The following is a 17,417-nucleotide window of genomic DNA, read 5'->3' as shown; positions in this document are numbered from 1 at the left end:
ATGTGTTGACTTTATAAGACATGTATCTTAACTTGCAAGACAAGTTTTCTATATGTACACTACATAGTTAGCTTACTTTGCTGTTGTCATATATATTTTCTTATTTAGAAATATACCAAGCATCTGATTGTAGAAGGTGAAGTTATATTTTATTAATATCTAAAAAACCCTAATAGATTTCATCTAAATAAGAAAAATAAAATTCGAATTTTAATTCAAAAGTACTTAAAATCAATACAAAGTGCTCAAAAATAGTCTTTTTAGTAACTTCAACTATACATAAATTCCAATTGCCTTATTACTTTTATAATTAGATAATTTTGATATCTCTTTATAAATCCTAATACTAATCAGTGAGCTTTGGCAAGCTATAATTCCTAATTTGACCATCCACATGGTGTAAAATTTTGTACGTAAATGCCACTATAAGCCTTCCATATAATCGAAAATAAATTCAATGGAATTTAACCTATAGATTGTGAAAAAAGGCCTAAGAACTATACTAATGTCACTTGGTTATCAACTTGAAAGTTGATGCAAATGTTCCAAAAGTAAATTTTCCTTCTCCAACCATTAACTTCAAATCAAAATTAATATATAGTTTAATATTAAAATCCTCTACAACCATGCTAAATTTCTTTGTGATATGACTTGTAAATCTTTAGATATCATAGAAATCCTATCCAATCTCAAACAACCAATTTTTAATATCTTTTTGTACCAATACCTAGATATCTCTCAATTGCACTATTAGATTAATACAAAATTTTATACACACTTAGCACACCCAATCAACTAAGTACTATTAAAGTTTAAACTATGATTGTCACACCAATTACACAAATAGGCAAGAGTACTAGCCCTAATTGTATTGCATAAATTCCAAATCACCAATACAAACTCTAACTTTGAACAACAATTACAAAGTCATTTCAAATCCTTTGAAAAAAAGCGTTATACCTCTGCAATAAACTTGAAGCTAGCTCATCAACTATAATTTGTGATCTTTGAATGCTCTCCTATTTTATCTTAGGCCATTATTTTAGTAGCTAGAAGTTTGATTTCAATCTTATTCCATAAATGCTCTACCTTTGGGTATCAATCTAATCTATCCTAATGATATTTTTAGCCAAATCTAACCTTTAACTTAATCTTTGTATCAACCATGCTAATTATTTACTTCTTCTAATTTTATTTTATCAATTGATGGCCTTTCTAAAAGAACAAAAGAGTTTCTACAACATAGAAGGTAAAATTACTAATCAACCTTTAATCTACTAGCTATTAAGACAAAAAAATAAACTAAGAAGCTTTTATAAAAGCCACGTTTAAATATCTTAAATTATTATTGAACCTAGATGATTAAATATTAATTAAAAATTCATTTTTGGTTATATTTTTATCATATAGTTTTATTACAATACAACACCATAAGCTATCAATACATAATTAATTTGTTGACTAAGTTTCTAACCTCTTCATCAACTAAAAAGACATATACGATCAAAGAAATATCTATAAATTTTTTAGAAAGTTATTCTAAATAGTATAAAATAAATCTATTTTTATCTATTTTTACTTAATTATATAGATAAATATTAAAGTAAATATGTATGTCTATAATAGTTAGTTAATATGGATGAAGTTTGCTACAACTCAGTTCTCTCCTTACAATAGTCTATTTCTATCATTGCAATACTCTTCACTATTGGTCAATTGTTACAAATCTCTTTTTTAAAAAAATTCGATGGCAATAGAATTGTAAATTGGCCTAATATACCTATAATAGGATATAAATAAGATATTTGTATTATTGACACTTAGGGATAGAACCATGTTTGAAAAGTTATGAAAGTTTTTAGAATTAAGATTAGATTTATGGACTAGATAAGACCCATTGTGGAACATCCTAAAAAGAATTTAGGGTGGTTATTTAGGTAGGGCCAACTATAGAATCTTTTAGAAAAAACTTAGGACAATTTATTTAGGTAGAATTTACCATAGAACTTTCTAGAAGGAACTTAAGGTAGTTAACAAAGTGGAGTCTATCATCTAGGAACATTCTAGAAAGTCTAAGGTAGTAGAATAAAATATAAATAGGACTCGCAAGGACTTTATGAGGCATCTGGCTAGGTATGGCTTTGAACCTTCTCTTTTAGTAAAGTTTGAGTTTGCTTCTTCTTGTTTAATTCTATTTTGTTCTATTTTTGTTTGTATAATTTTTTCTTTTATATCTTATTCTATTTAATTTTATTCAATTTTATTTTGGACTATTTTTGTGATGAGATTTTATGTTGTTATGGATTAGAAGAGTATTAGACTCTTAAGATAGATTGGTCCCATTTTATTGGTATCAAAGCAAGTGTTAGATTATTCTTTGGTAGTATGTTGATGGTCATCATTTAGTCCAAAGTTCAGTTATTGTAGTCACACTGAATACTATGTTGAGGCTACCATAAGTTACTCTTAAAAAATCAATCAAGAGGTAAGAAGGCATCACAATAGTAGAGTCCAGTAAAGAAATTAGAGTATAGGAGATATGGCAGAGTAATTCCAGATAGAAGCTCAAATACACCACTTCTTAGGCTAGATAAATACTTTGCAAGGGCAAATAGAAGCCTCAAAGACAAAAGAATCGATATATGTTAGGTTGAAATTGAATAAGTCTAGTCCATATCCTAGGACTTTAATATAAGAAGATGTATATTAATGGCTCTTCAATATGCAACAATATTTCTAATTATTTGGAAGCAAATACCACGCAAGGAATTATATATACAACCAGCTATTTGAAAGTTGCTGTAGCTATTTAATAACGACATTGAATTCAAAGCTATAGAGCTTAAGGTATATTTTGTGATTGGAAGGAGTTTGAGACCAAGTTTAGGAATCAATTTTAGTACATCAATGCAGAGAAGATAGCATATAATCAGTTGGCAAGTCTTACACAATCTAGGTAGATACAAGATTACATCTCTTGATTCAAGTCCCTTTATCTCTAAATTGACAATATTTTGGAGGCAAAGATGATGGATTGATTCCTACAAGGTTTGAAACCTGAGGTCTAGTAAGAGGTAGAATTAAAGGATCCACAAACATTCAAAGAGGCAATTCGGATTATAGAGAAGGTCGATGCTATAGATTTCATAAATCGTAGAATACAACCTATAGCACATAGTTTTATGCCACTATCTAATACTATGACACAATAACTAGTACCAATAAAGATTGATGCCCTACAAAGATCATTGATACTATAGAGATGAAAAATATTGGTGCAAAAGAGATTAAGTTTTCATTTTCAAGAGCCAGGCCATTAAATCAAAGGTTGTCCAAAACATCAAAATTCAACCACAAGAAAAATAAGATTGGTTCACAATTTTGAAACTCACTATGTCTATAATAAGACAAAGAAGAAAAATAGAACTTCCCAATAAAGGCATTGAGGACCAGTACTCGGAATAGCTATTGTCTCTCAGAGACAAATGACATAGCCTCAAATAACTATTAAAAGAGTTGATTGGTACATCTAATAAGACTATTAAGAAGACAACTATATTAAGTGCTTGTAATTTTTTTTGATATTTCATGATTAAATCATGATATCTAGATACCTCTTCTTAATTTAAATGAGCTCTAATTTTAATCTTTTTGGAATCTTCTTCTTCATTAAAAATATCAATAAATTTCTATTTAGATTTTTGTATTAGAGATTGTTTTAAAAAAAATTTGTATCAATATTTAGGTATAAAGGATTGGTTGACAATTCCATTGTCAACCATAATTTTTGATGAAGTGAATCTAAGAAGTAAAATTAAGTCATTATCTCTTTTAAGGACTTAATTTTTTTTTAATGTTCCATCTATATTAATACTAAATACATGGATTTCTTCAAATTTTACCATCTCTAATGTATCTTCAAAAAAATTAATTGATTCATAAAAATCAAAATTAGAATCTTGATGATTTCTTAATTATTGTTTGAATTCTCCGTCATCCTTCTAATAATAAAAGTTGAGACCTAAATATTTTATTTTTTTTAAATCTTTATCAATTAAATTAAATATATTTTTTAAAAAATTTCCTTATATTTTAGATTTTTTTGTATCTTCTAACAAATCAATGGAATTAATTTTTTTATAATCAAGGATAGGTTGTATGAAAATTTTGGTTCTATTTTTCCATAGATCAAATATAATATAGAGCTTATTTCTTCTTTAATTGACCATGGCTTTTAAATCCCTCAACCATGGCCTACTAAGCAATAAAAAAAAAGAGTCATTTAATGTATACATCTAAATAATATGTTATATTAAGGTATATTTTTTTTTTCTCTCAATCTAAGTTTTATAATTTTTAATTTGACCTATTAGAATAGATGGACTAGTGATTTTTAGTCCTAATTTTGTTATGGTTTGGAAGGGCATGATATTCAAACCACTACCACCATGTACAATGGTATGAGAAATTATTTTGTCTACAATAGAAACCTCAATTTTTATTGCCTTCACTTCATTTCATTTAGTATATGCATCTATTTTTGCCGCCATCTTAATCTTAGACCTTTTTTTTGTTTCTCATGAAAATATAATTTTTTAATATCTTCTAAATTATTAAAGAATTTTCCGATAGTTGAAAAAATGTGATATTAGCCTTTAACTTATTAAAATCATCTCATATATTATATTCTTATTTATGGAATTCTTCTACATTCTTGTGTTGTTGGAAAATTTTAAATATTGGAATTTTAGGATCTTCCTAACTATAGTTATCTGGATTAATACTTGACTTGTGTTCAACTCTAGGATTTTGAAAAAATAATTCTTCTATCAAGAAATCAAATCTCACAAATTTAGCCTTGTTATTTTGAATTATCTTAATTGTGTCCCTTATGACTTATTTTAAATCTGAAAAGCAAGGTCGACTCTTTGAGGCACTATTCTCTTCTTCTTAATATATAAATAAAGATGTGGCCTTAGATCTAGTCATTATTACTAGGGCTAATACCACAAGTAAGTTCTTTCTTTTTTATTGATTTTTTTTAAAGATTATTGAATTTAATTTGGAAAAAAAGGCTTGATTGATATTAGATTGGACAAAATTTTGAATAAGTTCCAACTCTCCTATGGGCTAAGATATAAATTTCACATCTTAAGACCTTTGACTATGTTTTGGTTAATTAGAAGGATTTTAATTTTAATTAGGATTTAATAGAATATATCAAGAATTGATTTGAAGCCCACTAGGTATATGTTCTTTTTATCTATTTTTCTCATAATCTTAATATAAGTTTAAAGACCTCACGTTTTTATTTATTGGAGGTTTTTTTGATCCCCTAGGATTATCAAATGACTATTGGAGATAATTATTAAGTAGAGGTTATAAGGAAACCACTCTATTTGTGAAGAAATGGAATTACAAAATTGAGCTGAATGCCTTGATTGTCCACATTGAGTATACCATAATCTTGTTGTATATCTTCTTGATTCAATGGGAGGTAGAAAAATATTGATATTAGAATTTTTAGTTAATCCAAATAATTATTTTGCCATTAACTTCATTTGATGAAAGATTTGGATTTGAAATTTCAATTGGAATTTTTTAATTTTTTTTGAAAATCCTCCTTCTACTTATTATTTTCAATGGGATATGTGAAGGCCATTGAAAGAGGTAGAGGCTTAGTATTTAAAGATAAGAAATATGCTCTTATAATTGTTAAAATCAGTGGCAATTGTTCATGCATCTGAGAGCTCGATGTATAAGGAATCATAATATGTATAGATATGAAGCTAAGGATATTGTGGTCTTCTTTATGCCATAGTCTTTCATGCTCATTATTTATTTATTCTACTTCCTTTACTACATGTTTAGTTGCTAAAAGGTCTTTAAGTTGTGTATAAAAGATTTTTTTAATTATCTTATTTTTAACAAATCCTTGAATAAAAAATGCTTTAAGGTGTCATTGGTGACCAAGGTTCATACAAACCTTATCACCACTAATTCAAAATGTTAAATATAAAATATAAGAACTTCATTTTTTTCTTGTCTAACAAAAGATAAAGCAATTAAAACCATACTTTGTCCTATTTTAGGCCATAATTATTCTAAAAAGGTACATTGAATCATATTCTAATTTAAAAAATTGTTAGAAGAGTGGTTGTATTACCACTCATATGCTCAGTCTTTTAATGTGATTAAAAATCATACTAAATAATAATAGACATCTATTATTAAATATATAGTGAATATTTTTATAAAAATGCTCCATGTGGACGAAAGGATCTTCATTCCTTGTAGCTTTAAAGATAAAAAGATTAGAAAGCATAGGAATAATATTAAGTCTCTCTAAGACTTGAATACTAAGCTCTTTGATTGAACCAAAGAATTAATTAGCATGGGTGGTGGTTTTCTTTTATTTATTATTATTATTATTATTATTATTATTATTCTATTTTAATCCATTATTTTTTGTAATTGAGATGAATGAATATTCTTTTGATTTGAATGATTTATACTATGTATTGAGAGATTTAAAAATATTTTTTTGAATTTTTTTCAAGGTCATCTAAAGAAAGTTCTTCAAATTATTCAAAGGGATTTCTAAGAATTTTTGAATCAAATCCAAGAGTTGAAATCCTAATGTTTGATAAAAAAGGTCTAATAATTCTTAAAGATTTTTGAAAAAAGAGTTCTTTGCATGCATCAATTCAACTTGAAGAAGAAGTTATGTAGTTGCATCACTAGGTATGCTATCACATATTAAAAAATCAACACAAAAAACTTCTAAATGATTGTTTTAATAGATCACAAACTATATTTAAAAGATATGGTCACAAGTAAAGGTTCTATTCTAACGCACTATACTTAAGTCCTAAATAAGATAATATATGAGTATTTCTTTTACTTCTCCCTCTTAGGTTCTACCCTCTAACTTCTTTTTCTTTGCTCTACATGTATGCACTAAAATTTAAATAATTCAAATAATTCAAAAACTAAAAAACTTATTTAATTTTATTTTCTTTGTAAAGGTAAATTTTATCTTTTAATTCAAATTATAAGATTGCGTCAATTAAAAGCTTTTTATAATTGATGTTATGAAGTAGAAGTATCAAGAACAAGAACAAAAGAAGCACAATACAAAACAAGTGGAACAAATGTAATCAAACAACTGTACACTATAAAACTAGTCATAGTTTATTTACTAGATTTTCAATTAATTAAAAAAATAATAATTTATAAATTATATATTTTTAGATAGATCATTTTTTAATCTTTTCAATGGTATAAGATTCATGTAAATCCGAGTTATTAAAAATAAGTTATGAAGGTTTAAAAATAATAAGTAAATTAATAAAAAGTTAAATGAATAGTTTTTATCTCAAAGATAACTTACTTATGAGATCAAGAGTTCGATCCTCACTAAGGCTCACAAGTAGGATATATGGGTATATAAGAGAGGCTACAAGGCCTTAGTCTTATCTTCTTACCTATGTCCAAGGTGCTACAATCCATATGGGACTTGTGCACCTCCTTTTTTTACAAGGACTAAACTAGTTGCTGGTCCTCCTATTTCCTACTAGTAAAACTATTTTTTTTGCATTTTTGACTTCACTATGGTATTCAAAAACACTCAATTAGCCTAAGAACCTTGTATGGCCTTCAAATCTTGCTTCATTTCTTTATAATGGCTCTCAAGGTGGTAAAACTCAATTTTATCAAGGTCTTGAAATCTTCTTTAAAAATTTCTAAAAATTTCTAAACATTTCTAAATAAATTCTAAATAAATTCTAAATAAATTCTAAATAAAATTTTAAAATTTATATAACATTTTTGTAATATTAATATTAATTTTAAGCTATATTTTTCTATTTTTTTAATTTTTTATAATAATAAAATAAATTTAAATTTGCTATAAATTCTACTTTCTATATAACTAACTAAAAAGACATGAGGTTATTTTTCAGGCTTCTTCTAACTACTAACTAATATTTATAATTTTTTTATAAGTAATACATATAAATAGAGGGCCAATAAAAATATTGATCTTAATAAATAATCCTTAATATCCAATAATAAGTAAAAATATTAAATCAACTAAGATAATTGCCTCCAAGACTTACTAAGATTCCATTGCTATAATTAATATTTTAATTTTATATTTTTCTAAGGAATTCTATATTACATTTTAATTATTTCTATTATTAGAAAAATATTTTTCTAAGGAATCCATAAATTTTAATTTTAAGCATTCTAAATATATCTTTTGTCTTAAAATAACTAATGAGTCAATTTGATGATTGGAACTCTCTAAGTACCAAACATCTTTTTGTAGCTCCTTGCTTCTCAATTCACAATCTATATTAGTTTAATAAGAATTTAAAAATTCAATTGATTTTTCAAAGAGAACTTAATTTAAAATGTAGCCTTTGAATTTGAATTCTATCCCTTCTTCTTTGTTTTTTCTTTCTCCTCTATCTCTTCAATGTTTTATTTTTTCTTCCAAATATTTTTTTTTGATATATTGATGAAAAATCTCATGAAATATTGATGAAAATATCTTCCTATATTACACCTATGAATGGAGAGTTATAATAGGTAGAGAAGGGAATTTAAATCCCTCTACTACTAGAGAATTGTTGCCAATAGGGAATTCAAAATTAAATAAAAAAAAGAAGATATAAGAATGGAAAAAGTGATTAAATTCCTTCAACCATTATGGATGGGCCTTCAAGAAGAGATTGATAAGGAGGAGAAATAAAGGACCAATTTTGAAGAAGAGCTTTATTTTTGATGAAGATCCTCATTTAATCTTAATTTAAATCTAATCTTTGAAATAATTCTAAATCCTTAACTTAACTTCTTTCTATTTCATTCTAAAATTCTTCTAGCTCCTTCTTCAATTCAAGTTCTTACAAAACAACAATCCACAATAATACTAAAAAATTGTATTAGCACAAGAAAAAAAAATAGAAATATAAAACAATAAAATAATTACCTTTTAAGTAAGCCTAAGATTTATAAGATAAATTCTCCTAAAAAATACACCAAAATGAGAGCTAAATTAAATCTCTACTAGTTAGAAGTTTATTCTAATTTACATCAAATGAATTGACTATGTAGAATTTTAGAAGTTATAGTTATTAATTAAATTGTACTCAATTCATTTTTTAATTGTCTTAAAAATCCAAATTATCAAGCAAAAATCTCCATAATTAATTCACACTCATAATTTTAATTTACTTACAACATGCACGTCAAAATAATTCTTTTTTAAATTTATTTATTTTATTTTATTATTTATTATTTATTATTTATTATTTAATTTTGGATTAATATTCATCCATCAAAAAAAATTCATCCTTAAATGACTAATTATTCAAATATAATAATTTATTTGAATATAAAAATTCATGTATATAATTTTTATCTAATTTAAATTTTTCCATTCAACTTCAATTATTCATCTAAATTAACATAATGTAATCTTGAATCTAATTCATCTAATCTAAAAAAAACTTTGGTAAAATATAACCTAATTTTTTTAAGATAAAATTTTTCAAAAAAAAATACCTTTATTCATTGCAAAGTACGCCAGTCAATATAAAAGAGGTTTGCTATAGCTAAATTCTATCCTTCTAGCAGTTCACTTCTACTATTGCACTACTCCTTGCCATTGGTTGATTGTTACAAATCTCTTAACTAAGGAGATCAAGTGGCAATGAATTGTAAGTTGGCCTAATATACCAATAATCACTTAATGGTGCTACAAAGACAAGCTTTTTTTGACTATTCTCAAATTGATAAATATGACACAAAAGTTAAATTTTCAACTTGGTGTACTAATTCAGAGCATATATTATCTTCTACATTTGTATTATTGTCACCACAAAATAATATTAACTTGGAATAATCTTCTTTTCAACGAATGCTCCCTCACTTGTAAAGATTTGAGGTAAATTGTCAAATTTTGTTCTTCTATAGAATTGCACTCATATACAAAATTAAGTAGGCTCTTAACTAGCATATTTAAATAATCATTATTTAAACTCAATCCTAAAAAAAATCAATTTCTTGCATTAAGTTCTTTATAATCTATTATTCATAATTACCTACTATTGGAGAATTATTTTTCACTAAGAACTTTTTAAATCTTTGGATCTTTAGAAAATAAAAAAAAAAAAATAATAAAAAAAAAATATATATATGTATTATTTTTACTTAGATATACACAATACCATTGAAAAAATGTTGCCTACAACTTTGCTTATGTTAGAGTGATTCAACAGAGAAAAGAAAAAAAATTAATACAAGAGAGTACTTGATTGCTACAACATTATTCTATTGATATCAAATCCACAATCTTTCACTTGGACTTGTGCCATTCTAATTGAATGAAAAGAGCAATATGGCTAAATGTGGTATCAATCCAAATTGCTGCATATACAATTCATGCTAAAAAAACAAAGACCATGAATATGAAGCTCTTTTAAATGCACACTACATTGTCAATAATACAAGCTTTTAGCCACAATAATTGAGTCTATATTATATGCCAATAAACAGTAGCTTCTTATAATAAATTACTTTAAAATTATTCCAACTACACAATCATAATATCAAGGGGTAAGAGTACATTGCAATACTTCAAAAAAAAAAAAAAAAAAAAAAAAAAAAACATGTTCCAAAAACAATTCCTAGAGTAATTGGGGCTCTTCACACCTACATAAAGAAGAAGGAGAAAACTAAAGCAAAGTCCTTTGTAGTCGCTTCAGGCCACAAAATCTATAGAAGTAATATCTGCAATAACTAATGGTGAAGATATTTTGTGGTATTCTATTGCAAGCTATCTTACATTATAAAAAAACATCAGTAATAGTACCAAGAGCACTAAACTTGTAGCAAGTTCAAATTGTTATAACACTAGCTCAAGCAAAAAATCAATCAACCACCAAACCATCAAATTATTATTCCATACTAAATCTTCAATCTTAGCCCATCATCATCAATAGTAATTCCTAACTCAATCAATGAAAATTGGACTCGCACATAAGCCTTAACCATTGCACTTCTACTTGACTCCTAGTCTAGTTATATTGCTCCAAATTGAACATGCATTAGTACTAGTTTTACATGAGGTCAAAGGTGCAATTGGCAACAAAGAGCAAGTGGGAGAAGGAACTACTGCCAATGACCAAAATTACTACCTCAAACATGACAATCCACTATATAACAGTATAAAAAATAAAAAATATTTCCACAACAAAAGAAAAAATACTTTTGACTCCTTTGTCGCATTGCAGCTTCTAATACAAGAAGAAGGCAACAACTTATCATGATTGCTTGTATTGTCAAAGAATAGGAAAGTTACCTTTGCACCACAAGTGAAATCATGCTACACTTCTACGACTTCCAACCACAACACAAAATCAACCACTCACACATTATTGAAGTCCAACACTACAAGTTCTTATCAGTATGGTACTTTTTATTGCATGCAATAAGAATTATTAATAAAATTAAATTTATTTTTTATTTTTGATAACAAAGTCTATTTTTTTAAGCCATCATCTAATATTAAATACAAAACATCTCCAACATAGAAATTTGGCTTAAAAAATTCTATCCTAAATTGCATATTTACTATTAGCCATCTATTTTCTATTTCTTCTAAAAATTCTACTACTAACTTAAAAAATCTATGATTTTAAACACCATAAGTGTTATTTTTATACTTAATATCTAAATAAGTCAATTCAGTAAATAAATCTAAATAAATCCTAATTAAATATCAAATAAGCCTTAAATCCTAATCTTTGACCAAATCTTAATAAAATCTAAAGTTTCAATCAAATTCTAATCAAATCCTAAATCGTAATCCTAGACAAAATTTTATTCAAATCCTAGATAAATCCTAATTAAATTCTAAATCTTAATCTTAGATCAAATCCTAATAAAATCTTAAATCCTAATAAAATTCTAATCAAGTCTTAATCAAATTCTAAATCCTAATCTTAGATAAAATTCTAATAAAATCCTAAATTCTAATCAAATCCTAATCATATCTTAAGAAAATTCCAAGTAAAGTTCAATTAATTACTATAGTTGTTTGAAATCTCAATAAATATTAATTGAACCATAGATCTTAACTAAAATTTCACTTAAACTTCAATCAACAAGTAATTAACAAGAAAATAAAAATTGAGAAGAATCAAATTCACCAATTGTAAGAAAAATTTCCAAAACTTCTTAATTATTGGCCGCCTTCCTTCTCCGACTTGAATGTTGATCTTTTAACATCATTTTTTTCTTGAAAAACTATTCAATTGCTCCAAAAATTGGATTATATATAGATTTTTAAGTCTTTATTGTTCTTACCAATTTTTCCTTCAATCCAATTGGAAATTATTGCTAGATCTTGAAATCACTCTGTCATCCTAAATCTCAAATTTTTGAGACCATAATTCTTAAAAATGGTCATATGCTTCACTCTAACTACTTAATTGACTTCAAAGTCTTTACACATTTACAACAAATTACCAAATTTTTATCCATAAATACACTATAAAACTCAAAAAATCCTCAAATTTATAAAAATATTTTTATTTTTTAAATATAAACCCACCAACTACATTATTAACTTTGAAAATCCTTTAAAACTTCAATATTGATTCAAACAACTTAAAATAAAGCCTCAATTTTTTTTCAAGTTTGCTTTCAAATACTATTCTTTGATTTGTAAAAGAATTCCAAAAATATTACAAGTCTTTGGTTTTGTGTCTTGGGATTTGATTTCAATCTTAGTTGGAAATTGGAATTCTTTGAATATCAATTGTTAATTTCTTAAGATAAAATTTACTAAAATCACTTCTTAATTTTCTCCTACATATGCTTATATCTTTTTTTTTAATCTACCTTTTTTTCTCTTATTTATGGTCATACAAAGTAAATAGAGTCTATTTTCATAAAAGATAGTTTTAATACTATAAGATTTTACTACTTACTTATCATTTATTTATATTTTTTATTATATCTTTTTAATTAATCTCTTTTATAATAAAATAATTTCTTTCTTCTTTCACCTAATGGCTATGTTATTACACAACATCCACTCTCTTCAAATATGTATATCTTTCGGTATATATTAATTATTCTTCTATATGTTAATATAGGATGTCCTTCATCTTGGTCAAATTCATGGTCTTCAATCTACTCTTCTATTTTTATTTCAATGTCATTTATTAGATTATATTCATCACCAAAATATGTACATATACATTTTTGTCTAAATAATTATATTCACTTCTTTACTATAAGTGTCTTCAATTTTGTTCCATCAAGCTCTTATAATATGTATACACCATTGTCATGAAAGTAGTTCTTTGAATCATCTCTTTTCATTTTTTGTCAAAAAATTCTCACATCCAACTTTCAAACCATCTATTGTCAATTCACCCTTAAATTCATGTTTTATTTTCCTTGAATCTCTTAAATTGGATTGCATAAAAGCCTTTTCAATTACTTCTTCAAAATCTGATGGTAGTAGCAATGCCATTGGTTTAACCTTCTTTGCAATGATCTTATATTTTTTATTCATCTTTACTTCCTACTTATCTACATATGTTTTTTATATCATAAAATTGCTTAAAATGAACATTTATTATCTTATCACTACCTTCAAAATTTAAATCCAATAATATATGCAAATTATCCATTGTATCACTAAAGCAAGTTTCTTCAAACACCCTTGATATGCATTCATTTCCATGAATCACTCTACATTTTTTTCAACTCATGTTCCATATTTTCGACATTTTTTTCTATTCTTTCAAAATCATTTATATTTTTGAATAAAATATATTCATTTCATGATAATCTTACAACGACTTCATTTCTTTTATAAGTACAAAGCTATCACTCCTTCTATCATTACAATCCCACTTTATAATGACATCTAGTAAAATCTTTTGAGTTGCTAAGATCTTTGAATTCTCTATGTACCCTAGCAAAAGATGCTCCTTCAAACTATTTTGATTTCTTTTATAATTTTCACAAATTATTAAAAATTGCATTGCCTTCTTTCTAATTTGACTTCTTATCTTTACATAAGCCAAACCATCATCCATAAATTTTTTTTCCAGTTGTGTAGCAATAATATATAATTATCCTAATATAATAGGATATATAGACATATCTTATACAAAGAAATTTTATTCAAGAATAACATCTTTTATTGTCACTTTAATATTTGAAAAAGCTCCATATAAATCTCTCTTTAAATTATTTATTGATCTTATCATCTTTCCATGTTCAATAGCAATAGGTCAATTTTTCCTTTTATATAATTCTTTTGACATCAAATTAATTTTAGAACCATTATGAATGAATGCTACAATTGATTCTTCTAAATTTCCTAATATTTTTTTAAAAAATATAATAGCCGTTTTTCAATGAATTTAAGAATAATGACTAGAGGCTTAAATTATATATTCTTCTTTTGTAAATCTAATTCATGAAACATCTTCAAAATTTTGTATTTTGTCTTCTTCATCTATACTGCTTGTCATTGTCTTTGCTCTTTATGCATTTGATATCATAGTATCTCTTATAGATTGTCTTTTTTTCTTTATTTTATCAATAATAATTTTATAAAATTCATACTTTGTAATCCTTAGAATTTTGCCAATTATAAATTCAACTCTTTTACCTAAAATCTATTCTTTTAATATCTTCTTCAAATCTATAGTAGCTTCAATATTCAATTGTAATTTATAAGAAAAATTCTTTATTTTTTCTTTCAAAATTTTCTATTATTTTGTAGAAATATTCTTTATGCATAGGATTTTTTTTATTTTTATGATTTTTCTTTCTTTATAGTTCTTTTTCATGGCCCTTCACTATTTTCATTTTCATTTTTTTTTAATTAATTCTTTATATTGATTCTTTGCAATATGAGCATGAATTAATAATCCATCTATTGGATCATCCCATCCAATAATTTTCTAAATGTTATTACTAAATTATTTTAAATAATTTCTAATAATTTTTCTTTTTCAGAATAATTCATTAAACTTGATTACAAAGAACTAGATTTTCTTAAAAATTCAAGATTTATACTTAAATATTTGTTAGAATTTTCTTCCACCTAATATATTGATGCTTTATTGCTTAAGATTTTAAATGCTTCCCTTATAAGTATCTTCATTCTCCTATATCAAAGTTTGACTCTAATTTTTCTCTACTCTCTTTTAAGTATATCATACCATCTTTAAAAAAAAAAATAACTCCTTTCTATAATGCCTCTATAAAATCTTTACATTCTCTTCTTGTATAATCCATATTATCACATCACATGCATCCATGCACTTCACCTTCCATTGGTCTCAATTTTTATTTTGTTGATATTATTAATGATTGATTTTTTTCTTCAAGTTTTGTAAATTTTATTTGTAAACCTCACATCTTCTATATGATTTCATTAATGCTTATTTCTTATTTCTTTGATGTAACTATTGAAGGTTGAATCATAAACATAAAATGGTTAGTAGGCATTTTTATCTTAGATGTTTGCAATAATATTTTAACACCTATCTTATTCTTTTTTTTTTTTCTTTTTTTTTTTAAGAAATCCTATTATCTCTTCTACTTTCTTTCAATTTTTTTTCAATCTTCTTTCTTCTTCTTTATCTTCAAGAAAAAATTCCAACTTCTTTTGCAACTCTCCATTAGCTACTTAAAGAAATAGGTCCACTTTGCTTAGATCTAATAATTATCTTTCTTTCTTTGATAAATAAATATACTGTCTTTTAAACTCTCTCAATAATTTTGTTGCTTGAAGATCCTTCTTAGGTCTTTTAATCTATTAAAAAAATGACTTCTTTATAATCCAATCACTATCTTTTTAGAAAAAATCATCCTTCAATACTTCAAATAAAAAACTCCATGAACCTCCAAAATATCCTATAATAGACTTTACTTGATTTCTTACCTACAATGCACATGCTAATTCAAATAATTGAACCATTTCTTTCTTAAAAATAAACTACAATTCCATATTTTTTACATAATACCTTAAATACTTTGTAATATTCTTCACTTCAAATCAATCAATCTTATCTACAACAACTTATAATTCTTTGTTTGCCATACCTTCTTTGTGATCTTTAACTTGTTGCTATTGCATGAATAGAGCAAAAGCCTCAAATATATTTGTAGAGTTGGAATCAAAATACATACCTTGTCTTCTATTTGTAGCTCCATTTCTAATTCTACTTAAAGCATCATTTGAAGTACCACCAAAAGTTCATCTTTTTATTTTCTTGTCTTCTTTTTTATAATTCAAATAAATCAAAAAAATTCCAAAGAACTTCTACCTCAAGCTTTTTACGTCGGATTCACCAAATCATATTGTATTATGTGAAATCTGATTGAGAATATACTAGACACTTGGTTGTAGAAAGAAAAATAAAACTTACAACAAGATGATCTTAACAGCTCTAATGAAATCCTAAATAAATTTCAATTAAATTATAACAATGTTCATTAATCTTTAATTATATCCAAAAGAAGTCTTAAGAACTTACAAAAAAAACATAAAGAAAACATAAATTAATCTTTAATAAAATATATATAATAAAAAAACTTTAAAAAATATCAAAAATAGAAATTATTATTGAATCCTAATCAAATTCTGATGTAACCTTCAAAAAATCCTAATAAAAGTCTAAACCAATCTCAACCAAGCCTTAATGCAATCCTAAATTTTAATAAAATCTTAATCAAATTCTAAATAAATCTTAATTAAATCCTAAGAAAATCTTAAATCCTAATCCATGATAATTAAATCCTAATAAAATCTTAAGTTTCAATCAAATCTTAATCAAATCCTAAATCCTAATCCTAGACAAAATCTACTTCAAATCCTAAACAAATTATAATAAAATCTTAAATCCTAATAAAATTCTAATCAAATTCTAATCAAATTTTAAATCCTAATCCTAATCAAAGCCTAATAAAATTCTAAATCATAATCAAATCCTAATTATATCTTAAAGAAATTTCAAATAAATTTTAATTAATTATTATAGCTATTTGAAATCTCAATAAATATTAATTGAATCATATATTTTAACTAAAATTTTATTTTAACTTCAATAAAAAAGAAATTAGTAAATATATAAAAATTGAAAAAAATTAGACTTATCAATTGTAATAAAAGTTTCCAAAATTCTTAGTTATTGGCTGCTCTCCTTCTCCGACTTATATATTAATCTTTCAATATCAATTTTTCCTTGAAAAATTGTTCAATTGCTTCAAAAATTGGATTGTGCATAGATATTCAAGTCTTTATTGCTCTTACCAATTTTTTCTTCATTCTAAATAGCAAATATTTTTAGATCTTAGAATCAATCATTGATCCT

Source organism: Physcomitrium patens, chromosome 6 (assembly GCF_059467195.1).
Source record: "Physcomitrium patens ecotype Gransden chromosome 6, ASM5946719v1, whole genome shotgun sequence".
Classification (NCBI taxonomy): Eukaryota; Viridiplantae; Streptophyta; class Bryopsida; order Funariales; family Funariaceae; genus Physcomitrium; species Physcomitrium patens.
The sequence above is the reverse complement of the archived record's forward strand: the minus strand, read 5'-3'. Positions refer to the sequence as shown.